The following is a 26,509-nucleotide window of genomic DNA, read 5'->3' as shown; positions in this document are numbered from 1 at the left end:
TTGTGTTTAAAATTGATTTTTCGTAGTGACAATTGTGAATTGTTCTAAATGTTCTATATATTTAGGCATTTGATAATATCAGCTATTAAAGTACATGAGTACCCATACAATTGGAAAAGAAAGTTCTTAAATTAAAATCCAGTGTTGTAGAAGATTTTTAAAGTAGGAATGTAGTTTAGTGACAAATTCTAGGGTGCAGAAGACCATGGGTTCCATTCAAAAGTGTTTCTTAATTGATTAAAATACTACTTTCTATATCTTGTTTAAAATCATTTAGAGAACTTAACTGTTTGCATATAAAGATCACATTAATTCTCACCTATTCTTCAATTTTATCAGATTTCTTAGTTAGGAAAGTAATTTTCCTTTTAAATAAAGTTTTAGTAGCCCTAGGGCCTTTCAGTGTGCATGCTACACAGGTGTCTTTGGGGTCTCTCTGACAGTGTTAGCATGCATTTATCATCACTTGGCAGCAAGTGCTTTCTTTTTAAATTGTCTTTTCCATAGATAAAGGGTAGAACATTTTGAGAAGGAGTTTTAGGAAAAGCCATTCATTTTATAATGATTGAGTTTTACAAAAGCAAATTCCAGGACTGAGCACTGGCTGGTGCTGTCACTAGGGGCCAAGGATACAAGGATAGAATAAGCAGAAAAAAATGCTTAGTCATTGTAAATATTTGGTCTCTGTTGACTGTTGGCCGATGTCTCGCTTTGTTTTAGAGCTGGTGTGTGGAGAATTTCGAGTGTTGGAGTTCGTAGGTGAAGTGGAATGTACTGTGTGTTGCCCCTTGTGCTTTTAATAACCTTCGACGAAAGCAACCTTACCTCTAAACACTGTTAGTGAGGGGGTGCCCTTGTGTCACAAGATGGGTTCTCCAAGACCTTTGAATAGAAGAGTTTAGATAATTTTATTCAGTTCTCTTTTGGGTCCAAAGCCTCAGAAAAAGCTTCATACCTTTACAAATGTTGGTCCTCTTTGTAAAGGTTTTTCTGAAGTCTGCATTTTTTTTTTTTTTTAATCCAAAGCTCCTTGACTTGAAAATGATACATTGAAAGTACTTGGTGGTAAGATATGCAAATCCACCCCTACCTCTAAAGCTTCTTTGAACACATCCCCCCCTCAAAAAAAAGGAAAAAGAAAAAAAGAAAGAAAGCGAGCACAAGTTCTCCTTATTTCAAAGTGCTTAATATTCATGAACCAGGTTCAATGCAAAACGCTTTCTTCTGTTAGCTTTCAGTTCTTTGATCAATGGAAATTGTTTCTTACCTGCTGTTTCTTCAGCCTTTAATTGTAGCCCAGTGCTTATTCATTGTTTCTGTTTTAATTTACATTTAATGAGCTCATTTAAAATTTTTCTTTGTAGTAGTCCGAGTGGTTTCCTTCCCAACATTTATAATATTAAAGACTGAGGCATCTGACAGCTAGCTGATTTATATTTCAGACCTCCAGCCCCTACCTTTCATGGCTTATTTACTTCACCTTATGGAGGAGAACTTTGGTTAGAAGGAATGCAGTTGGCAATGCTGTTTCCCCTAGTATTGCTTTTCCTGGTCATCCAGGATTCTACACAGCTAATCCAGTCTCCTCATTCCCCCATACTCAATAGCATCTTTCTTTCTTGAATAGATGTTATAGCTGTCAGTTATCATTTCAGTATCAGTTCTTTATTAAAGTAGTATGTTAGGTTGGACAGGAACAGTCTGTGTGTGTGTGTGTGTGTGTGTGTGTGTGTGTGCGCACATGTGTGCACACACATTATTCTCTAGGATACAGAAATAGGAGACCATTTATCCCCATGAGTTGTGATTTCCTTGGGCTGATGAGACGTGTTTGTGGTACAGAGTTTACCTGCTCCCCTAGAGAAGCAGCGTGTAGTATTTATGTATTCATCCTACCACATGGGAATTGTGTTCTGCATTCTACTTAGTTTACATTTAATTTTTATATATGCTACAGAGAGAATGAAGGTCTAATGTCAGCCACTTTTCACTCATGCTCATTTATAAATTGATGCATGGCCTGATATATAAGCAAAGAGATTTCTTCTTTCATTGCGATGTCTTCCCTTTCTTCATTTGTCTTTTCTTCTTCTTTTGGATGTATTGTAGATGGTATCTGTCATATCTTACACCATGAAAACTTTCCGTCAGGCATTTTTCCCCGCATCAACTTGATTTCAGAGAAGCCGCCAAACAAACTGCTTGTCAGTTGTGGGCTACTGAAGTTTTGCAACAGGTCCACTTGGTTACCTTTATAGGCCTATAGTTTATGGGCATTGCCTTAGTTAGGGTTCCTGTTGCTGTGATAAAACACCATGACTAAAGTAACTTGCGAGGAAAAGGTTTATTTGGCTTACACTTCCACCACAGTGTTCATCACTAAAGGACGTCAGGGCAGGAACCTGGAGGCAGGAGCTGATGCAGAGGCTGTGGAGGGTATTGTCATGTGCCTGGCCCCCATGGTTTGCTCAGCCTGCGTTCTTATAGAACCCAGGAGCATACCAGCTCAGGGATGGCACCATCCAACATTGGGCTGAGCCCTCCTCCATCAATCACTAATTAAGGAAATGCTCTACCAGCATCCCAGTTTTCTTAGGGTCCCCAAAGACAATGATGCCCCAAAGTCAGCTGGAAGTAATCTGAAGACCTCACTCCTGCCCCACCATCATCCATTCCTAGTTCCTCGTTTTTAATTAAAACAAGAAGGGAGGAATGTTAGCTTGCAGGAAATTCCCCTAGGCTCCTCCCAGAGACCTAGCAATGGCTTATGGCATCCTGTGCTGCTATTACCTGCCTCCGCCAGGGACATGTGGCCTGGTCTCTGAAAGGACTCCTCAACACCTCAGTTCTCTCTCTTTTCCTCTCTCTGTTCCCAAGTACACACGGCTGGTCTCTCTTTATCCCTCTTTCTGTCCTTCTCTGTCCCATCTTTGTTGTTGTAAAAATATAAAAATAAAAAGTAATGGTGGTCTTTTACCACCCCCGCTAGGTCCGCACAGCGGTGCCCCAAGATCTTTCTATCCTGTACCTACCGTACTTTACAAATTCAATGGGGAGGTGGTTCTGGTGAAGTCACCTGACTTCTGAGTAGTGACTAGGCAGCTGTCCTTGGGCAGTGGAATTAGCATCAAAATACAGAAAACTTCAGGGCAAACCACAGCACAACTTTCTCCCCTCATGGCTCTTCTCTTATCTGTCTACCTTCTCCAGGTCCTCTCTCACTCCCTTCCCTTCCCCAAATAAACCTACACACACACACACACACACACACACACACACACACACGGAAGAAAGAAAGGAAGGAAGAAAGAAAGAAAGAAAGGAAGAAAGGAAGGAAGGAAGGAAGAAAGGAAGGAAGAAAGAAAGAAAGAGAAAGAAGGAAGGAGGGAAGGAAAAAGAAAGAAAGAAAGAGAGAGGGAGGAAGGAAGGAAGGAAGAAAGAAAGAAAGAAAGAAAGAAAGAAAGAAAGAAAGAAAGGAAGGAAGGAAGGAAGGAAGGAAGAAAGAAAGAGAATGCTCTACAGGCTTGCCTGATCTTATGGAGACTTTTTTAATTGATTAATTTTAATTGATTTAATTTTTCCCTCTTCTCAGATAACTTTAGCTTACATCAAGTTGACAGAAAACTATCCAGCACAGGTATTATGCCATGAGCTTTATTATGTTTAGATGTGGGGGAACAGTTTCTGGAGTCTAACTTTCAGGGTCCTTCTCTGTTGGGTCAACTCATTGTCATACTTATTTGCATAATCATTTAGTAGGAATATTTCTAGCTTCTCACTCAGTTTAAGCATTTTATAACTACTAGACTTGAAATTATGGAGGTCAGGTTGATCAGAGAAGGGAGAGTGATGCCTTTTCAGGTTAGATTTTGGAAGAGGTAAGTAATGATTTTTGTCTCTAAGAAATGGTAGGATGAAAAATATTAGTGATTCAAGATTGATAATTGTATGTGAATTATTAGTCATTTAAAGGATTTATTTTAAAAGTTTTAGCATAATAACATAGTTGCTATAACTGAAAAATACATAGTAGTATTTTATTTCTATATATGAAGTATCAGAAAATATATTCCCAAATTATTATTTTGGAGCTGTAAGAATTTTTGGAATTCTATTATTCAACATATAACATTTCGAATCACAAAATAGCAATATGTTATGAAAGACCATTAAGAATAAGACACCCGGGGCTGGACGGTGTCCCAGTGGCTGTGAGTGCTTACTGTGCATACTTGTCTGAGTTCCGATCCTAGCTTCCATGTAAAATTTCAGACAGGGCCCAATGTGTGCAATCCCAGTGCTATGTGGTTGCTGTGCGTTGAAGGGAAGAGGATCACTGGTATGTACTGGTTGTTAGTTTAGTCCCAGGTTCAATGTGAACCCAATTTCAAGGAGATAAGGTAGAGAGCAAATCCAGCAGGACAACTGGCGGTACTGTCCATTCAGCTGTGCACACACTGCAAATGCGTGTGCATGTGCATGCATACACACACACACACACACACACACACACACACACACATGTGCTCACACATATGCACACTCTCAGAATAAAACAAATGTACCATAGCTGTAGCATATATGTACTTACCTTACCTTTCAGGGCAGTTTTCCCAGGTGGCAATAGAACATGTGGATATTCTCCTGTGCTAAAATACAGTTGTAGCTGTGTAATTTGAACCAGGTTGCTTATTTGCATCCTGTAGAGAAAGGGAAGCTTTGCTATACTTCTCACAGGAAACATAACTTTACATAACAATAGATCATCAGGGAAAAGGAGCAAATAAGCATTTCATACATGTTTTGCTTTCTGATTGAGTTCGCTGTGAAAATTAGACACTTAATGATAGAATAACATAGTCTTACCTATTGTAAATACTAACTAATCTGACTTGTTGAAAATTACACAAATTTAAAAGTAAACTTTAGTAGAGTTGAGAACAATGTTGTAACTTAATTTGCTTTGGTTTTAAAGAATGTCTGTTGCATGTAGTTTTCACTACCCCTCCTAAGCTCTGGAACGGGCCACACTACCACCTCCACTCCCTCTCAGCTTTCCTTGAATCCATAGATAAAAGACACACACACAGTTGTTCATTTTCAACTCGACTTCTTGGCACAGTTGCTGGGTGCTACTATCTCCCGCCTGCTCTAAGCTTACGTTGCTCTGATACATCCTTGACTGCCCACCTGTAGGAGTGCCCTGACTCTGCCTGGGACCTCACAAGACTGGTCACCTTTTCTCTCTCAGATGTGTGGCGAACTCCCCTCTCTTCTCCATGAGTCTCCCTTTTGCCTCTAGGACCTGGAAGTCCTGCCTATCCCTTCTGTCTAGCAATTTGCCCATGGCTGCTTTACTGACAGATCAAGAACCAATTGGAGAATAGGACTTTAGCATCGGAACCGCCCCTACAAATGTTAGTATAGACTTTGGGTTTAGGAAAGAGTGTTTTCTGAAATATATTCTATTTTCCATTATTAATCATTTTAGAAGAAAGTCTAAAGATAGTGTGGGATATAGTTTTAAAATAGATGCAGAATTTCATTTGTGAAAAAGATTCTTTTCTTTTTGAAAAAGAAAAATCTGAACGTCCACTGTTTATTTAGACCTGCTTTTCAAGATGTGGCAGGCACAGAAGCTGCACTCCAACAGAGGAAAACAGAGGAAGTTGTTCTTACTGGATATGCTGTGTTTGTATGTGGTCAGTTGCGGATCCGGCTGAGATGCTATTGATTTCTAAGCCCAGTGGGCTTCTGAACAGTAGAAAAATAAAGTAGACTTCAATTAGAGGGGCCTGTGAGTGAGATGGAGGACTCGTTAGCAGGGCCTGGCCTAGGGAAGGGCCAGAGTATGACCATAAGGAGCTGAGGAGGAAGTGATATGAGGAGAAGGGAGAGAGCAGGGCATCTCAGAGAAGTTCTCCTTGTCATGTTGTGAAGGCCTTTCTCTAAGAAATGGGAAATTGCTAGCCCTTAATGCCAGGAATGGATGTTAAAAATTTTATATACAGAGATAATTTTGGCACAAGGGCCATGTTGATTCTCATTTACTTACTTTTGGTTAACATCAAAATCATGACCATGCTTTATCAGAACTTGATGCTTTACAGGTTAGCACACTTGTATTTTGGTGAATTCCAGAAGAAGAAGCGAACTTTGACAGTTGCAGAGGTTCATGATCTGGTTCCTGAGTCAGATATCTTCTAAGATAATAGCTGAAAGTGGCTCAAAGGAAGGAATTGATTCCTATTTGAGAACAAGGGGCTGGAGAGAAGCCTCAGTGGGTAAAGAGCTTATCAAGCAACATGAGAACTTGGTGCCCATATTAAAGATTAAAGCCAGACTTGGTGGTATACCCCTTCCAGGAGCTGAGGTGGGCCAGGCCAGGCAGATGCGTTATTCTGGCCAGCAAGCTAGTTCAGAGGAATCAGTAAACTCCATGCTTACATACATATGCGCGTGCGCGCGCGCACGCACGCACGCACACACACACACACACACACACACACACACACACACACACACACACACACACACAGACACACCCCAGAAGCTAGATTTGAATCAGTTATACTGTTTCCCACTCAGGGGATATATGATATTGGGACACATGGTACTTTGATGTCATCAAATAAACTGATCCTTCAAGGGTTTGTACATTTTAGATTTTTGACATAATCATTTTTCTGCTAAATTTTAAAGACTATTTCTTTCTATTTTGATGTTGTGTGTTCTTTCTTGATGAAAGGTATATGTTTTTACTTAGGAGATATCTGCTGGGTGAACGGCAATAGGCATGAAAGGAGGGGAAATACCATGCTTGTCTTTCCTTTCTCTCCTCCAGTGTTCCTTGGAAGCACCCACTCACGGTTGATCCTTGTCTTAGCTAGGTTCAGCATCATCTCATTTATCTCTGTATTCTCTAAGCCCAGAAGCATCTCCACGGGTACCAAAGTAGGGAAGAAAAGAATAACTAATAGCCCGATCTGATTAATGCTAAATACATGTAATATGTTTCAAGTTCATTTAGCTTAGGAGGATTTCAGTCTGCCACATTGTCCTGTGCAGAGTAAATTGGAGCTTGCACAAGGATGCTTCTTTCTTTCCTTCCCTGTCCTTTACTGTTGCTTCTCCTTGGTGTTTCTCTGGCACTAACCCTTAGAGGAAAGCCATTAAATCATTTGAATTTTTGATGACGCTGGCATTTCCACCCGCTTACTCTATGTACGATGCTTCGAATATAAATCGCACAGATGACTCGTCTCTTCTACCTTTAGCTTTTAACTTCACATCAAATACATTTTTCCTTCACTGGGGTCGGTATTTACTTGTTTCCCTAGTGTGGCTTTTCTCCATGGGAGACTTTCAATAGAAACATATGCTCAAAGCTTCAAAGTAATTACAATATCACTAAAAGCTTCATAATCATATTACTGAAACTAAATGTTAAAATTTGATTTTCCTTGATTCAATCATTTCAATTGACTTCTGGCTGCTGCATGATTTATTGAAGAAGCATGGCAGGCCAAAGTCAAGGGGTGCTTAGAGTGCCTAAAGCCTTGCAGAGAAAACTTCCTGGCAATTTAATTTAGGCAGAAATTTATCTTAATTATTCTGAGGTTGTTTTTAAAAGGAAAAACAATTATTTTCATGCTTTTAGTATTTGGCTCTTTCTGGTGACATCATTCTGTCCTCTCCAAGGCATAAGGATCAACTTTCTAGGTCTTTCTCATGCACACACGCACACACACACTTACACAGGATAAAGGGCACTGCCTGATTTCTCTCATAATTGTTCTAAGATGGTCCTTCATATCATTTAAAAGACAGTTTTAACTTTAATGTTTTCATTGGGAATTCTGCCTAGTTTTGAGAAGCTTGCTTCTGTTTACCATGAGCAAACACACCTCCAGCAGCGCCTTCACATAATTAAATAACCCAACATGCAAACAGCGTCACTTCTCTATTTCCTATGATATGGAGCATTATAAATAAACATAGCTACTTTTTCCTCATTGCTCACAGGGGGCTGAGAAAGGATCATCCATCAAGCTCATGTCTGGTTGTTCTGAAAACCATTCATTTTTATCTTTAACAAAGTCGAGATTCAAGTGAATATGAAATTACCTTCCAAACTGACATGAATATTCTTAATTTTTAGCTCAAGATTTTTTAAAGAAAAATTATATATGTTGCAAAGCAGTAAATTTATAATAATTTTCAATCATGTTTGCTATCTACTCAGCCAAAAGTCTGGATTTTATAGTGAAGTATTATACCTTTTGCTATTAATCATTCAAAAAGTATTTGGTGGCATTTGATTCTTTTTCTTAAACTTCTAAAGGTAAATTTACAATTCTTAAATAATTAAGTAATTTGCCTTTGTAGAATTTTTGACAAAGAAAATAAAATCAGATTATTCTCTGAATCTGGCATACTTTCTTGTCTCTCCCTTTAACAAATAACAAATTTTATAAACAATTCCTCCAGGGGGTAGATTTATTATTTGCTAGATTGTTTTATTATTCTTTTAAAAATAAAACTTGGAGTAAATATTCATATGTACTAAATCACTGCTCTTACCATGCTATCACATCACAGTATCTTATACACATAATACTTCTCTACATATCTGGAGCGAAACTCTAGTTAGATTGCCCCTTCTCATAGTTTTTGTCAGTTGGCACAAACCTAAACATACCTAGGCAGAGGGAATCTCTACTGAGAAGTGCCTCCATCACTTTGGCTTATGGGCATGGCTATGGGCATTTTCTTAATTGCTAGTTATATAGTTGTGCCAGCCCAGCATGGTCAGTGCTATCCCTGGGCATAGGAAAGATAACAGAGCAATCTAAGGGATGCAACCCAGTAAGCAACTTCTTTACATGGTACCTGCTTCAGTTCCTGCCTTGAGTTCCTGTCTTGGCTTCTTCTGATCATGGACTGTAACCGAATAAAGCCTTTCCTCCCCACGTTGGTTCTGGTCAATATTTTATGAAGCAACAGAAAGCCAACTAAGGCTTTCACATGTTTGTCATTACTTAAAAGGAACTGAAATTTACCTGAGAAATCTGTGTTATGGTTCAATTCCAGGCAGTTTTGGTTCTAGAAGATAAAATATGACTGGATTTTTATTTTTTCATCTGAAGAGGTTTTTTGTTCGCTTGTTTGTTTTTTAATTAACACAAAACATCCAGGTAAAATAGTTCAGTGTTAGTACGTCTGTTTACTTTACATTTGAGCATTCATTGTGGGAGTGAGCACCTGCATGTGGCTTTATATTATGCATCAAAAGTGTATTTTACATCAAAGATATAAGGCAGAACTCTTACATTTTTGGCCTTTGAATGAATCCAATAACATATTTTTTTAATGAAGATTCAGTACATAGGTAAGAAAGCAGACAATCTGTTTCTTGTTCTATATAATAATTGTTTAGAGTTACTGTTTAGAGTTAGTGTGCAGAAGCAAGGGATGGTGGGTCATACCTGTAATCACCAAGGCCGTTAAGGCACAAGAACAGACATGAATTCCAGACCAGTCTAGGGTTCAGACTGAGATGGTCAAATAAACAAATTGACAACAACAACAGCAGCAGCAGTAACAACAACAACAAAAGCTCTGTTAACAATTTTTAAAGGAATCAGCTTTCTACCTTTTGCAGTGTATTGAAAATATTTTAATATGGCAGTAATATGACAGAAGTAATTGTGATAGTCTCTAGATCAACCCAAAGATAACCAGGCAGCCACTTTTGTCTTCGTCATTCGTACTGAATAATCCTTTTGCAATGTACCTTCCTTCTCTTTCCAGGGAATCACAATAGATTAAGTATAGTTGTACATTGATTTGGTCTGAGAGTATCTTTTATTCTTTTAGAATTATAAGTTATTGAATAGTACAAAGTAAGAGCTTGAATACTTAATCTTCCCACAACTTAATTTAACAGTAATAGTTATATGTTAGCAAGGTGGACAGGTACATTTCTATAATATACTCATATATGCATATATATGTATATATATATGTAATGTATATATATGTTTACTTTAAAGCTTAATGCACTTTTTATGAATATATAGCTGGGTTGCTTAAAGAAGTATTTTTAAGGTAGAAAAATCTCAGCACTTTGCTCCATCCAGTGATACAATCATTTGTCTTTTTTCCCCTCCTGTGGTAGTGAACCAATAGAGACATTTTCAAGCAATATTATAGAACACTACTCCACATGGAGCTCTTGTGTTCTCAGTCATTGTTTACTCGGTGACCCGGATATTTATGTCTCTGATGGATTTCCTTCACTTTCACAAATTGGAGAGAAAATGGATAGGTAAAAATAATGTCTGATGTCCGTCTTGTTCTTAGGTTGTATATTGTGTTCCAAGTGCTGTTCCTGATTTATGAGACTTAACTTTTACCATGCCTGTGATACTGTCTCTGTTCTGGAAACCAAAGGACTTACTCAGAGGTCACAGCTAGTCTGTGGGTATGTGACTCACTCCAGGTCACATGACCTGGGCACTGGACCACCTAGCTATTCAAGCTTTGCTCTTCTCTTCCTTTTATTTCCCAGGTCTCTTATTCCTTTTCTCAGAGCTCCCCAATCCCCTTCGTAACTCTCAAATCAGTTTAGAGGCTAAAATAGCAGATGAAGCTAAAAAGTTTTTTTGACTTATAACAATTTCTTCCAGAATTATCTTGTTGAAAGTAAATAGCCCATCTGGCTTCCTTTTCTCACAGAGCAAAACTCCTGAGTGAGCTTTGTGACTGATGCTGGCTGGATTCCATGAAGCGCGCCTGTTGGCCCTAAGCAAGATGAACATAGTCTGTTTCTTCTGTTTCTAATAAAGGAAGAGAGAGCCTTCATTTGCCTCTTAATTCATGGCTTGGATTTTATGTCCTTCTTTTGCACAATGGCAGCTTTCTTGCTAGTTTTTCTTTCCGTCCTTCTTTCTCTTTTCTTCAATATTCAGGTAAATTTGAAACTAATAATAATCACATTTCAATACAAGTACATTGCAAAGAAGTCACATTAAAACTTGTGTTTTCAAACCATAGCAAGAAATTTTTAGCTGCTTGACTGCCATTGATTAGCAAGAGCTGGAAGGATGGTTGAGAAAGTCCTGTTTCTGCTGCCTCATTCTTTCCTGGTCTCTAAATAAATAGGAGTGTTTAGCCTTCTGTGCCAGAGTCCATGGGAGTCCCACAGCCAAGCTCTGCACACTGTGAGAGTTTACCCCTAAGTACCTTCATTTAGGACCTGAGTTTACTTCTAAGAAGCATCAGGGACTATCCCTCTAACCCTGATAATTATCTTCCTATAGAACTAACCAAGGTTTACAGAATAGAAACATAAAAATTGAATCTGAATTCTCCTTGGCCAAGAAAATCATTTTCTTCTTTCTGTGTTGTTGAGTAGATAAGAATATTGTGATTTTTATAAGCCATAAAAAGCATTTTTACATTGTCTTACTTTTAATTTTTCTTATGTGACTAGAGTTCATGAAGTCATGCTGTGTTCTTTGATGTCTTGCCATGACTGAAAACTCCTTTCTACATCTTGTTATTTGAGTCATAAGTTCATAAAGCCAGTACCTTTCTGGTGTTATTTGTTAAATGCCAATTCACAAATAGGCATATTTTGAAATAACTTGAGGAGTGTGCGTGTGTGTGTGTGCGTGTGTGTGTGTGTGTGAAGCACTTGATCAATTCTCAAACCTGAGAATGTTTCTTTTTATAGAATTATAATGAATTTCACTTGATTAAAGGGGGGCTATAATAGAAAATACAAGACCTACAGAGCAGTAGATTGCAGCCCCAGGATATTTGGACATCTGTCATAAACTCACACCTTATAATGACAATGCAAACTGTCATGATAGAGCTGTTCTTCTGGGAGAACACAGGAGACCTTTAAGTGAGGGGCTGAGCACAATCTAAGGATGAGCCTCACCCCTCGTGTCTACTTCCACAGTCCAGCTGTATCCTACATCCCACTTCAGACTGCTAGCGTGTGTCTGATGCATGGGCTGGCATCGTACACACTGTAAAAAGAGAAGGAGCCTATTTTTACTGCTGACTAATAACATTTCTCTCAACTTTGACATTTAAAACTTTGTGATGATGATGGTAAATTAAAAACAATAAGGAACAAATTAATAGGTATAACTTTACATTTTGAAATGCTGTATGATTTTATTTTTCAGTGTTTATGTTTACACAATTGGCAGAAGCAATGTAGTTATTTGGTTCACTTCAAAGTTGATTAATAAGAGAACTTAGATTTTTTTTTACAATAAAAATAAAGCCCAAACAAATGAGGTTCTTTTGTATTACAATTCAAATGTGACCATCTTTGAATACTACAAACTAGTGCTATATGCTACAACCCCATGAAGCAACTTAACTCATCTTCCGTTTACAATTAAGCATATCAAGGCTTATCTTTTAGATCTAGAGCACAACATTGATTACTCAGAAATATTTATAAAATATAACATTGAAAATGTTCTTAGATTATTCTCTGGGATATGTCTGGAACTGAAAATGTATTCCTATTGAAAAGATGATATGGTTTCAATTTAACAAAATAGTCCAGTGAAACCTCGTTTAAATATGACTAATAGCTCTAAATAGGCTAAGGCATTCATCTGTTTTACTAGCTGGTAGGAAACCTAAAATATGAGACTAAAGCCCTGAAATTGGCTTAGTTTCTGAAGCCCGTTCTTGTAAGAAGTCTGGGATCCAAGTGGTAGAGGATGTTCATAGGGAGGGAATGAAGGGGTCAGGCATTGCCTTCTTACAGGAAGGGTAAGGCAGTTTATACTCTAGAGTACCTCAGGGTACACATTTTAGTCATAACCTTCTGCAGACTCTAAATGTCTGCAGACTCTTGTGCCTGTGATTCATAGTGGTAGACCCTTCTTGCCAATATTGGGGACATGGCTGACACTGGCTGTCCTGTTAGTTGTAAGAACAGTGGCTAAGCTCACTGTTTGACTCTCAGAAACTGAGGATACCCAAATAAATTTCTAGGTCCCAATTTTTAAGTCCAAAATTTAATGTATCTCTTGTCCACCCCTTAAATAAGGCCTTTGAGGGCTATTCTCTAGGAAATCTCTTGAACTTAAAATATATTCCTATTAAAAACATTTTAAGGTTTCAGTTTGGCCAGATAGTCCAGTGCTTTGTAACCAAGTTTAAATATGACTGAATGGGCTCAGCAAAAGGCAGGTCTTCTTAATACTAGTCTACAAGTCCTTCACTTGAGGCTGACATTTGGTTCAAGCCTGAGCATAGTGAATTGGTGAAAGAGTAAACACAATCAATAAGCTCTGCGTGTACCGGGAGTGGAAACAATGGTGGTCTTGTAGGGAAAATCTAACAGAAAAGCACTTGGCGTTCACTGTGTGTGTGTGTGTACATGTGTGCGTGCGTGTGTGCGTGCGTGTGCGTGCATGTGTGTGTGTGTGTGTGTGTGTGTGTGTGTGTGTGTGCTGGATTCAACTGTTAGTAGATGAGCAGGTTTCACCCATTGCCATCTATTTAACAGTGGGCCAGGACCCTTATAATCACTGTCTTTCTATGTATAAAATAGGGTCACATTGCCTACCTTTTAATAGGTTATCAGCGTGGAATACACATTCCTTAACCCATTCCCTGACACATAGTTAGTCTGCTTAGATTAGTTCCTGAGTGTATGGGAAACACATGGAAAAACAGAATACATTATAGCAATTCTTTAGTATATTTCATATACCTAGATTTTCTACTGAGAATGCATTCTGTTTTTTACATTTCAGATATTTAGAAATATGTTTTAGGCTTAGTCATAGGGTTAAAACAGAATCAAGCAATAGGATATAAGTTAATTAGCATACATTAGAGGCAAGAAATAAATATAAAGTGTGAATGTAAATTACTATAAAGATAGAATTGTTATTTTACAATTTTCTCTTAAATGTAGAGATTTATTTTGTTATGGTTAGTAGCCTTCATTACAGCACTAAAATATTAAGGTAGGAAATATACTTACTGCGGGTTCTTTCTTATAAATCTAATACTGTCTTACTCATAGTACTATTGCTGTGTGGAGATACCCTGACTAAGACAATTTGTAGAAAAGATTTAACTTGCTTAAAGCTTCAGAGGGTTAGTCCATCTTCATAATGATGGGGGAGAATGGCAGTGTGAAGGCAGGTGAAGTGTTGGAAAAGTAGCTGACAGCTACATCCTAATCCACAGATAGAAAGGACAGAGGAGAGAGGGGAGGGGAGAGAGGGGAGAGGGGAGAGGGGAGAGAGAGAGAGAGAGAGAGAGAGAGAGAGAGAGCCTCATGTGGAATTTTGAAGCCCCAAAGCCCACTTCCTAAAACAAAGTCATACCCATTCCAACAAGACCACATCCCTCGCCCTCTTTTTTACTTATTGAAAATAGATTCTTTTCTCATACAATATATTCCAACCAAGAGTTCCTCTTCCTCTACTCTTCCCAGAAATCCCCCCTCCACCTCCTCTCTCTCCTAGTTTCTACTCTCCCTTATCTTTTTTCAGAAAAGAGCAGGCTTCTAAGAGACAACAACCAAACACAACAAAACAAAATACAATAAGATAAGGAAAAGGTCCACACACTAAGGTAGAGCAAGGTAACCCAACAAGAGAGAAAAAGTCCCAAGAACAAGGAAAAGAGTCAGAGATACACCTATGACACAAACACCAAGTTAATGGCCACAACGTATAGCAAAGGACCTGGTGCGGCCCCATGCAGGCCCTGTGCATGCTGCTTCTGTCTCTTTGAGCCCATGTGTGCCCTGCTTACTTAATTCAGTGAGGTGTGTTCTACTGGTGTTCATTATTCCCTCTAACTCCTACAATCTTTCTGCCCCCTTTTCCATGGAATTCCTTGAGCTCTGATGGGAGAGTCCCAACAGACATGTCTAAGTAGACACTGTCTTCATAATGTCTGGTTGTGGGTCTCTTCATCCACTCTGCTGCTGGGGGAAGCCATTCTGATAACCACTGGACAAAGTGCCAGTCTATGAGTAGAGCAGAATATCATTATTACATTGCTCTGTCTATCTATCTATCTATCTATCTATCTATCTATCTATCTATCTATCTATCTATCTATCTATCTTTGGTTCTACTCTAGATCTCTGGTCTGTCTCGTCTCCTGGATATCCAAGCAGTGTCAAACCTGGCCTCCCTCTCATGAAATGGGCCTTAAGTTAAATCAGACATTGCTTAAGGCAATCCTTCTAAACAGTTCTGGGTACCAGCCATTTAAATATATGAGTCTGTGTGGGACGTTTTCTATTCAAGCCACCACAAGTAGCTTAGTTTATACTTTACCATTTTAAGTAACAAAGCATATTAATTTTTTGTCCTAGCTGTGTGGAAAGGTTCAATATAAAGGAAGATTTTCCCTTATTCCAAAAACCCATAGTGATATCTTAAGTAAACATTGCAAGTAGTAAGGTAGGAACTGGTTCTTTTCAGTTTTGCCTGAATAATTTTAGCATGCTTTGTGATTGAATCCATATAATATCCTTAGATATCCTCCAATCATATTCGTGCAGTGAGGCCTTGCTCTGATACTGATGCATTAGGAAAGCTCACTTAAGGAGTTAAACATGTCTTACTTGTCAACACTGAGGTAATTACATGCTATTAATTCTCATGTCATTTGAGAAAGTGCTGTTTAAAACTATTTATTTCATCAGCTCCTAGAACTGGGATAAGGTAGGCAGCCTGCTGTAACCCAATTTTAAGATGTGACTACATTGTTTTAGTCCTGCAGCACTTGAAGCCGAAAGTTGACCTAATGTGAATACAGCTTTTGAAAGGTTTCTTACATCACTTTACAAGATGAATATGACTAGGCAGCCTTGAAAAGACAAAGGAGTTGATGGGGAAGAAGGGAGCTTTACTTCAGCCATTTGTAGAATCAAGGCAGTGGGTAGGGAAGAGCTGGGGGAGAGAATCTGGAACCAGTCATTTCTTTTGTCTGTTTTATCTAAATGAAGCTTTTCTATGCATCTGCTCTGTAAATTATTAGCTAAGAAATAGAGGCATTTAGCTTTTATGTAATAGCTCTTTGTGAAGGACTAGAGTAAGATTTTCTTTCAAAATAGAGGACACACTTTCAAAGGAACAATTTTAGTAAACTAAAGACTCAAATAGATTACAGTAGATATTTGAAAATATTGATTTCTGTATCTGACCAAGATTATAGTAGTTGAAGTTCTTCAATAATGCAGGTTTTACATAAATGCTACTTTCTAAGATTTGGATTCTTTTAGCTGTTTTTCATAATTACTTTGTGGAATAGTTGTTAAGATCAATTTTAGCTCATATTTTAAAGATGCCTCAATTCATAGGGACATTCAGTTGCACAGATACCTTACATGATAGTTTTGAAGTGATTTGATTTGATTTTTTGTGTGCATGGGCATGTGCATGTGCACATGCATGTACATGTGTGTATTTACATGTGTATGTGGAAGTCAGAGACTCATGTTGTCCTCAGTGGCTCCCTGCATTATTTGTCAACTCAGGGTCTTTTATTGAACCAGAAGCTTACCAGCAAGGCAAGACTAGCTGATCAGCAAGTCTCACAGATCTTCTTATCTCTACCTCAAGCGAGGTAGATCTGACTAATTATGTGAGTGCTGGGGGATCCAAACTCAGGTCTTCATACTTGTGTTGTAAGCATCCCACTGACGTAGCCGTCTCCCTAGCCTTGACTGATATTTTAAGAGCTTTCTTCGAAAGAAGATACATGGAAGTGAATTCGAAGGAAAGTATTCCCCAGGTGTGATCATTGGCTTCCATTGTTTGGTTTTGAAATGGAAAGTTTTCCATGTCATACCTTTGCTAATCCTAAATATTATGGTGACATGACTTATGTGCTAGGTGTGCCTTATCTATCATACATGACCTAAAATGACTTGATTCTTCCTCTCTAGCTTAATATTGTCTCAAGCATAGGTCTTTTCAGTGGTATAACATGTGTGGTAGACTTTAGTATGCTTTTATGTTCAAAATGATCAACAGTTTATGGAAGTTACTGATGTAATGTAACTATATTAATTCTGGTACTGACCCAGTGAACTAAATTTTTGGAGAGTGAATGGCAAATATTTTGATCCACAAAACTTATTTTTTGATGTTACCAGCATTCCAATAAACATCCATTTCTAATTTTAGTTTTTATTGTTTTATTCAGTATGTATTATGAAATAAGACCTTTTATTACTATGATATTTCACTTATATGTTCCTTTGTACTACATGACAAGTTATTTTTCTTGTTTCCTGTGATCTCCTAAGTTTAGCTTTGATGTATCTAATATTTAATTAAATATTAGTTCTTAAATATTAATGGTTAACATCCTGATTGCTTTATTCAGTAGGTTTTGGTGATCTCTGAGAGGCCTTTACAAACAAAGGGAACTTTTAGATATAGATATTGCTCCCTTGGAACCTACAGTTTGGGGAGCTGAAACAGACACAGAGTATTAACAAAATGTTTTCTGGGGCACCTAACAAAGGAAAGTTCAGCAGTGAACTGAGTGATGGCTAGCTCATTGGAAGGCGGAGCCCTGAGACTATCAAGGCTGAGCAGCATTTTTTAAAGTTGACAGTAATGGAAAGGATAGGAAGGAAGCATGACTGGTTAGTGTAAGCCACAGATATTAAAGACTAGTTAGAAAGGAGAACATCCAAAGCTATTAAACTTGCAATTCAGAAAGACCCAGTGGACAAAAGACAAGTGGGAAAGATGTTAATATTTAACACTCACTAGTTACTTGTGATCTTTGAATGAATTATGAGAATTCTATTTTAATTCTCAAAATACATTGTTGTAGTTTGATGTTCTCGCCTTGATTTTGTGAACTTAAGCTAGATCTTAGAGTTTTGATGATGGCTACCAAACTAGGAACTGGTGTAGCCTCTGAGAATGTCTTTGCCCTTTCACCTTTGCTGTATAATAAATGACAGGCCCAAGGTGGACACGGCTGCCCATACAAACTGAACATGTTACAAAACATTTTTTCCTTTTTCCAAAGGTGATTTCTAAAAAGTCATTCTTCTCTGTAGCTTCACTGTTCTTTCACTCATATTTAAACCACTGGAGATATTGTGCTCTTGAAATTATCTTTGATTTCATATAACATGTTTGAATGTAAGATTCAGAGGATAACGAACAAACAGTAGATCTTATGCTAAAAGTCTTATTCTTAGTTTTCTAACTTGTAGTAATCCTTTCTTCTTAATGATCTAAGTGAGCTCTATATGCTGTTCATATTGCTCAGCTTACTAACGTGATCATTTTAGTGTTTCAGCCTGATGTTGGAAGGAGCTAATTTCATTCTCCGATCTTAGACTCTTGGTATAGTATATTATAAAGGTAGGGTTGGAGCCCATTTCTTATGCTGTATTTTAGTATTTGATTATAAATAGATTTTTTCTTTTTCTGTCCAATAAAATTATTAAAAGGTAAGAATTTGTTCTTGGGAGATAGTTTCATATTCTTCCTTAGTATTTTCTCTCTTCCTTTTCTTACTATCATAAAGTGAGGCATCTAGCAGTCAGTGTATGTGCTGATTTGCATTATCTGACAAAATGGTACAAAATGGGTAAAATGTTGGTAGCTTTGTTTCTTTTATAGTAGCTCTATCAAGCCAGTCCAGACCTTTACTTACATGAGGTATTTCTGACAGCTGTTGAATATTATTTATTACAAATATATTAATGGACAAAGAAAAATTCTTTAAACCTGTTGAAGTACTTTTGTACTTATGAACTACATGACCAGGTCTAATATTTTGTGGTAATCACTCTGATTAAGAATGATTTTTGTTAATAGTCCAAGTTCTAGAAGTTCCAAATGGCTTATTTAAGAATGACATATAAAGTATTCTATTTTCAATAATTAAGTATTCAGGGAAAGATGGCACTATGTCAATTTTAGCTGAACTAAATTCTCTTAATATGCCTGAAGACTTATTCAGCCACTAATATTTTTAAACTGGAACTCAGTACCCGTCATGAGTTCCTTCTTTAGAGTGGGCCTCAAAACTAACCAACCATAAAACACTTGGTTTCTCCTATAATAATTGTACCTGTGTTATAACAGTAGGCACACACCTTGCCTGGAAGGTTAGTATCATAGATTTTAGGGTTTCCATCTGGGTAAGTCACTGATATACCCTTTACCCTCTAGTAGCCTCCACTGTGCCTTTGCCACTGTGAACGCTGGCCAGTAGGGATAAATCTAGATCTGTTCCAGTTTGATTTCTGTATCTGTATACATTGTATCAGAAGTAGGGCCCTTTTCTTTTTCTTTAGAAAATTTTCTTTTATTTGGGATCTAAGGCCCTTGGCCCCAATGTTTATCCAATAAACTGCACTTGAGTGCCTACCCTCTGGCTAATCACCCTGATCAATAATGGGGGCAGATGAGTAGGCATCTGGATATATTGTCTCAGAAGCAGGAAGTGGATGCAAGGTGGAAGGAGATAGAGTAAGTGGTTGGGCACTGTCTCTGCTACTTGCTATATCTTGCTGTGCCCAAGAGATTGTCATCCGGGCTCCTATGCCTCCTGATCTAACCCAAGAAGCCAGCAATCTCTTGGTGAAGACTTTGGTAGGTAGTTCTCACACGTCTCCAGGTTGGTCAGAGTCTTCTTGCCCATCTCTGACCCAATCTACTCAAGGACTTGAACTGCCCTCATAAAGTGTCTATGTCCACAAGGGTCTGGGTAACTTGACTGTAATTCTCTTGCAGGGAAGCTAGATATTTGTAGGCACTCTGAACAGCAATAGGGTCTTAATCATCTAGTTCTAATGGGATTCCAAGAAGAATGGCAAGATCCTATATTGTTTTGGGAGCTTTTGGAGGACTTTCTAACCAACAATTCAAAAAGAGATTTTTATTTATTGACAGCTGGCTATCAGGTTTATCATTATTCAAGCCAAGAGAGCTATCATCTCTCTATGGTCATTGTTTTTAGTTGGCTTTCACAGTAGTAGGCTTTGAAATGTTACTCGTTTTTGACAATCCTCCTTTCATCCTCAACTACTCCATGTGCAATCCCCCATTCCCTCTTAAACCCTTCTCTCACAGTACTCACCCTCTTGCTCTTTATATCACTTATGTTCTGCTATCCAACCCCTCGAGGCATCCTCAACTCCACAGACCCTTTCTAGTTTCCTGGTGTCTACAGATACTCCAGTGACGAGTGATAAACCTATGGCCACAAAGATGCCTCTGGGAAAATGCAGTGAAGCTTAAAATAAAACAAAAATGGGGATCTAGAAAGAGACTTGGAGGAAGGAGGGACATTAGGAATAGGAGGGAATAGGTGATGGTGATTTTAATCAGAATAGATCATACATGTATGTTATCTATATCCATAACACATATATGTATTAATTTGCATATACACATGAAATTGTCAAAGGACAAATTTAAGGAGAGATAAAAGATTTTGAGAGATGTTGCAGTAAATATTAAAAAAAAAATGCCTGAACCTTTTATTCCGTACTAGTACCAGCACCCGTAGGGCCACATGGCACTGCAGGGTAATTTTATCTCAGCAGCTCCATGCTGTCCCCAAGTACTGTCAGACCCAGGCAGTCCACAAGCCATTCCAGCATGCCATGCTGGTCCCTTGAGTCAGTTCTGACACCGGAGGGCCATATGGAATTAACTATAAATTATCTGTGGTTAGTATCTCTCCCGGCAGTTCTCTACTAGCCACAAATTCTCTGGGAGATGGGGACAGAGGTTTTAGAAGGAGAGGGAGAAGCAGAAGAACAGGCAGAGAGGCAACATGGAGACAGAAGTAAACAATCCTTGCCATGTATCTCTACATAGATACCTCTGTCCCCATCTGCCTTCCTTCTCGTCCAGTGACTGGCCTTTCTTTATCTTGTGTCTTCCTTCCCTTGTATAATACCATCAATCTACAGAGAGATTGTCATTGAGCTTGAAAAACAATGAATGAGAAAAACATGCTGCATAAGTAAAAATATTAGATATCTTTGCAGTTATGATTTTATAAAGTCAAATCTTGACATTTGAATGGTTATTAATTTAGTAATATTTCAATGGCAATAATAGGATTCTAAATGTGACTTCATTCTTTAATATTTTAAATCTATTTTAATCTTTTTTGTGGTAGGTACTAGTGCTGAGAGCAATCAACGTTGAGAGTATATTTAACTTAGATTTTGAAATAATGCTTGATACAACTTCAATTTCTATGACCCAGAAATATTGATGCATCAATTTTCTGCATTAAAAACTTTCTTCTTATATCTTTGTCCTTGCTTAAATGGGAAAATGCTAGCTAAATGTGTTGGAGAATACAGTACTTTCAGGAAATGACAAGAAATATTGATTTTCTTTATTCTTATTCCCTCAAGCAGAACAGCCATAAAATATTTTCAATTTCTTCTCATTTTTATCTGTAGATTACACTGACTTGTGGTGCAGATGACAGGTGTGGACATGATAGGAACATATTGACGTTTATGAGGATTTGACTTCAAAGCTTCAAAGATGAAAAGCCTACTGAGAAATTCAACCAGCGCTTTATTCATGCAATTATTGTGCTGCTAAATTTTGCTAGTTATAAACATGAATACAGGTCTGACATAGGAAATTCAACCAAGGACAATTCCTGTAAGACTAAAAGTTCACCTTCAATAATAAGTCAACATGAAAACTACTTTGGAACTCTTAGAAAATTTAAAGTATTGAACAAATTCCACATGTATAACATTACAGTGTGTCATAAATGGAAATATTTTCAGGTTGAACTATGTAATCCCATATAAGTTACTGACTTTGACATACCAAAGGTTAAATTTTAACTTGATTTTTGTACAATTTTCAAGTGCATTAGTTATTCTTTGTTTAGTCATAGGTAAGTGCATCCTTTTAGGTCTCCTTGGGAATGACTTAATTTGATTTTGAATAAATGGGAATGGTCACTGCTCTAGGGAACTTTCCCACTCATTTGCCATAGGTTAGGAATGTGTAAGCAGGCTGCCTTAAGCATGTTGTAAAATACTTAACAGCGTGTACGCGTACTCCTTATGTGTCGTCTCCTTTCTGAAGGCTCTTACGTTTTGCTGGATTCTTATGATTACCTGAGTGAAGCTATGGACAGCAAGACCACTGCTGCTCCCTATTTCCTCTCTGTGTAAGATATGAAATTGGTCCAGTATCTATCTCTGGGCTGCACAGGTTAAGCAGGCACAGATTTAGGTTATGGCCATAGTATATGTACATGTTTAAGATTCATAAGCAAGTTGTGTTAACTGACTCCTTGGCACTTTGCCTCTTGTTTGAATGACTCACCCACTACACACCTCCATAGGTAGCTCTTCAATGGAGACTGCAATTAAAGACTCATGTGAGAGTAATATCTCAGATTCAAAAGAGTGATCTGAATATTTTGCAAGATCTGCATGTCAATAATCAAAGTTTATTGAAGGCAAAAATGATTAGTAGTACATATTTTGGTACTAGAAGAATAAGATTTGATTATGTCATTACCCTCATGTGCTTGTAAGAGATAGGTCCACATGTAGAATGCTCAAAGAAATACTTGAGGAAACCATTTCTTGGTGTCAAATATACACATGACGACATGCTGCGGTGATTCTCCCAAATATAGAATGGGTGTTTGGGTAGACAGCAACCTCCTCCACACAGGACGCTACTACATTAGTGGTGGACATTGTAAGGTGGTAGATAGGATCTGAAAGAAAGGTAAGACTGCCACGTTACTCAAGCATCTGTGGGCTTTTAAATGGCACAAGGTTAAGTTGGTCAGACATCCCAATCTCTTAGCCAGGGAATAGTCATCATCAACAAACTGAAAAAAAAAATACTGCATTTAGCCATTTTGAGTTGATGTCTGTTATGCTGAAACCACTATTTTATTTAGCTGCACAGGGAAAAAATGTCTGATCTCATAGGCTGTCTGGATAATGGTCTTGGAAATAAAGCAATAGTAAACCAGGTTTTCAATCTGACCTTATGGAATCGTAGCTGTCCATGAAAATGCTGCTACCTATTTACTTGTGAACTACAGAAGGGAGACACAAGCCAACTAAAAAATGTAATAGTCCCAGGTATTTGCTCATAAGATGTCAGCCAGTCATGGTGGCACATGCCTTTAATCCAAGCACTTGGAAGGCAGAGACAGGAGAATGTCTATGAATCTAAGGCCAGGTTGTCTCTATAACAAGCTTCAGGACAGCCATGGCTATAAAGTTAACCCCTGTGTCTAAAATAAGAAAAAATATTTCATGTTTCCCACCCACAGTACCTGAAGCTTCTCCTGCTGCTTCAGTGAGACTGAGTACTTTTCCATGTCTCTTAAGTGATGACAGGTTGTATTTTTATTGACTGTTTGTTTGACAGAAACTTTTCACACCCTAAATACTTGTTCTAGGAGAAAATAAGTCAATATATAAAGAAATATCTACTAACTTGGAGACACCAAATACATTTCAACAAATATTTATGAAACATTAGTTCCAAAAATGTTATTGTACAATAAATATGTTATGGGCCTGAGCACGGTGGATCATACCTGTAATCACAACCCTCAACAATTAGAAGCACAAACAGAGTTCAGGACCAACCTGAACTGTGTGTGACTTCATCTAAAACCAACTCTCCTGTCTTTCCCCCAATATAAAGTTAGGTGTGCTCAACTGAACTTGAGAAATTCTGGAAAGACAGTGCAATAACAAAGTTACTTTTTTATAGTAAGACTTCTGACTCTTTCATGGGATAAAGCACACCTGGATCTTTCTGCTGTTATCCAAACCTCTTTTATTTTGGGAAATGCAGTGAGAAGACTGGTCAAACACAAAATTATGGATGCATTTAGCCACATTATTTATTTTACTGTCTTCAAGCCCACTTTTCTTTTCTTGGAACATGACTTGGAATTATATAAAAGTTTACTTACTAATCTGTTAGGTGGGGTGATATAAGCATCCTATTTTTAATTAACTGAAAAATATTTTATGCTAAAGCATTTGATTATGATTGTATTTTACATATTTACTGTGAACCTTAGGGAGGGGGGCTTCCTCTGTTCATAGCTGTGTTCTCTCTCAGTTTCTCAGCTCTTCCTGGGCTGTAGTGGTAGGTCATACTGAATATGTTTGCATCAACTCCCAGGGCACTGGCATTCGTGTGTGTGTGACCGATGGTCAGCTTGGCATATGGGCCGATTGGAGCAGAATTACAGGGAGGCCCATGCTGGGAAGAGGTCTAGCAGTACAGCTAGCTTCTTGGTCCTGGCATTCATGGGGGAGATGACAAGTTTAGACCATCTTGGTCACTTTGCTACTTTTTTTAAGCAATAAGTATACATTGGGAAACTATTTTTCTAACTACCTGTCCAGAATGTTCTAGCTTTTCACTTCTACCTACAATTTTGGATAAACAAGGACATTTGTTCAAGAAGCTTTTTATGTCCCTATGAAAATATTATTTATAATATATTTATCATATATAGAGTATAAAACTATTCACTTTTAAAGTTTTGATTTTTGTGAGAACACATAATAAGAAATAACACATGAACAGAGGAATAAGTGGTAGTATGAGGCATGCATGGTATTTAGTGCCAAGACTGAGTTCTCTGAAGAGCCATTTTGTAATCATAGGATTACATTGGAGAGCAGACCACCCAGGAGTGCAGACATCCCGAGGCTACAGGACAGAATGCTACCTCTGCACACCTTAGCCCACATCCCTGGTCCAAGGGGAAACTGCACAGTGCCTCTGGACAGTGGGATATAGGAACAGACAGCCGCCAGTACTCGTGGTTCTGGTCTGTGCCCAGGACCGAACTGATCTGGCCAAACAGCTCCCTGCACCCAAATCCCACGGGTGGGGGCGGGGAGGGAAAGCTGGAACCTCAGAAGTATGGATACTCCTGAGAAGTCAAAGGAAAATACCCTCTGCCCACAGTCCAGACCCAAGAGGGAATTGCATACTGCTAACTGTGCCCGCTGGGTGCAAGGATCTACATGAGCAATCAGGGGCAGGACCCTTTGATTCCTGCCTGTGCCTAGAGCTGGAAAACATTCTCCAGGAGCACCGCCATAGCTGAGAGCAGAGCACCTGTTCTCAGGAAAGGCTGAAAGAAAACAGGAAAACAGTTCTACATGATTGCTGACAGAGGGCCAAGTCACTTCCAGAAACAGCAAGACAAGCAAACACCAGAGATGACCCAATGGCTAGAGGCAAGGACAGGAACCTAATCAACAGAAACCTAGATTGGCATCATCAGAGCCCAATCCTCCCACCAAAGAAAATACTGGATATCCAAACACACCAGAAAAGCAAGAGTTAGATTTGAAATCACAGTTTTTGATAATGATGGAGGACCTTAAGAAAGACATAAAGAACTCCCTTAGAGAAATACAGGAAGGCACAAGTAAACAAGTAGAAGCCCTTAGAGAGGAAACACAAAAATCACTAAAAGAATTACAGGAAAACACAACCGAACAGGTGGAGGAATTGAAAAGGGAAATAGAAACAATAAAGAAAGCACAAAGGGAGACAACCCTGGATATAGAAAACCAAAGGAAGAGACTAGGAGCCGTAGATACAAGCATCAACAACAGAATACAAGAGATAGAAGAGAGAATCTCAGGGGCAGAAGTTTCCATAGAAAACATCGACACAACTGTCAAAGATAATGTAAAACGTAAAAAAGCTCCTAACCCAACACATACAGGAAATCCAGGACACAATGAGAAGATCAAACTTAAGGATAATAGGTATAGAAGAAAGTGAAGACTCCCAACTTAAGGAGCCAGTAAATATATTCAACAAAATTATAGAAGAAAACTTCCCTAACCTAAAGAAAGAGATGCCCATAAACATACAAGAAGCCTACAGAACTCCAAATAGATTGGACCAGAAGAGAAATTCCTCCTGTCACATAATAGTTAAAAAACCAAATGCACAAAACAAAGAAAATATTAAAAGCAGTAAGGGAAAAAGGTCAAGTGACATATAAAGGCAGACCAATAAGAATTATACCAGACTTCTCACCAGAGACTATGAAAGCCAGAAGATCCTGGACAGATGTCATATAGACCCTAAGAGAACACAAATGCCAGCCCAAGTTACTGTATCCAGCAAAACTTTCAATTAACATAGACGAGAAACCAAGATATTCCATGACAAAACCAAATTTACTCAATATCTTTCTACAAATCCAGCCCTACAAAGCAAAGGATAATAGATGGAAAATTCCAACACAAGGAGAGAAACTACACCATACAGAAAGCAAGAACATAATTTCCTTGGAATGAAACCAAAAGAGAGACAAACAAACATAGTTCCACCTCTAAAAACAAAAATAACATGAAGTGACAATCACTATTCCATAATATCTCTCAACATCAATGGACTCAATTCCCCAATAAAAAGACATAGACTAACAGACTGGATAT

General features: G+C 38.2%; 1 protein-coding gene and 1 long non-coding RNA gene across 6 annotated transcripts in view; one reads left to right on the top strand and one right to left on the bottom strand.

Annotated features, from left to right (window-relative positions):
- Prkn (parkin RBR E3 ubiquitin protein ligase) overlaps positions 1–26,509 on the top strand; it is a 1,193,833-nt gene that overhangs the window by 2,608 nt on the left and 1,164,716 nt on the right.
- Positions 18,947–26,509, bottom strand: part of LOC134482720 (uncharacterized) — a 32,978-nt gene continuing 25,415 nt past the window's right edge. The window contains exon 2 of the long non-coding RNA XR_010059197.1: positions 18,947–26,509. This exon is cut by the window's right edge and continues 22,797 nt beyond it. This is a non-coding gene — a long non-coding RNA (uncharacterized LOC134482720).

Source organism: Rattus norvegicus, chromosome 1, assembly GCF_036323735.1.
Source record: "Rattus norvegicus strain BN/NHsdMcwi chromosome 1, GRCr8, whole genome shotgun sequence".
Classification (NCBI taxonomy): Eukaryota; Metazoa; Chordata; class Mammalia; order Rodentia; family Muridae; genus Rattus; species Rattus norvegicus.
This window is presented reverse-complemented; position numbering and strand designations above follow the sequence as displayed.